This window comes from Gekko japonicus, unplaced genomic scaffold (assembly GCF_001447785.1).
Source record: "Gekko japonicus isolate JY-2015 unplaced genomic scaffold, Gekko_japonicus_V1.1 scaffold1203, whole genome shotgun sequence".
Taxonomy (NCBI): domain Eukaryota; kingdom Metazoa; phylum Chordata; class Lepidosauria; order Squamata; family Gekkonidae; genus Gekko; species Gekko japonicus.
The window spans coordinates 27,579-28,592 of NW_015174878.1; positions in this window are offsets into that span (position 1 = coordinate 27,579).

Genomic DNA, 1,014 nt, shown 5'->3' on the forward strand with positions numbered 1-1,014 from the left:
TCTGTAACAGCATTTATTTATTTATTTATTTATTACTCTGAAATATAATTTAAATATATCATATACATCACAATTGCACAGCCCAGGAAGTTTCCAACAAGAATGATACAATCTATAACTACCTAAGAACCATTCAGGTGGGTAGCCGTGTTGGTCTGTAACAGCAGAACAAAGGTGGAGCCCAATGGCACCTTTAAGGCCAACAAAGTTTTATTTCGAGTATCAGTTTTTGTGTGCATGGACACTTCTTCAGATATAATGCAACGAAACATCCTCAACCAGAGAGCCAGAAATGGAAAACTATGCCAAGGCTGTTCTATTCTTTGAAACAATCTGTGTCAGATAGGTATCGAGAATTCTAAACAATTTCCTTGTATGTATGTACTTATATATTGTCAACTAAGCAGGATTGGTACTTGTAAGGGAGAGGACCAAGGAAGACTCTGCAGAGGAAGGCAATTGAAAAAAAAATCTACTTCTGTTTAACCACTTTACTTGAAAGCCCCTTGCTGGAGTCGCTATGTCAGCTGAGATTTGAAAGCATTTTTTACATACAGAAACACGCACACATTTCATCTTCTTATATAGTCTTTAGGGCATAGTGTGGGTCCATTTTACTTTGACAGCAGGGTCAGCATACTTGGAAATAAAGGAGGAGACCTTGCCCAAATAGACTAACAGAGAAGTAAATCAATGAAAGTGTCATCTTGAATGTAAGATTGAATGTAAGAATCCTATGTATGATTTGTTCCTGAGGAAAGACCAGAGATCTGAGACACTTAAATATCTGGAAAAAGTGTTGACTGAGAGAGAGACACAGGTTGATTGAATTTGGAGCAGACTGCTTTTTGTGAATTTGGATAAGGATACAAGACTGTTAGAGGGATATAGATTGAGAGAGTCTGGAGCAGACTGCTATGTGAAGTTTTATTGACCTTTGTATTTTTTCTATGAAGGAATATGTTGTTCTCTATTACCAGACTCTAAATGATGCTATGGCTTTAATCTAGCCTC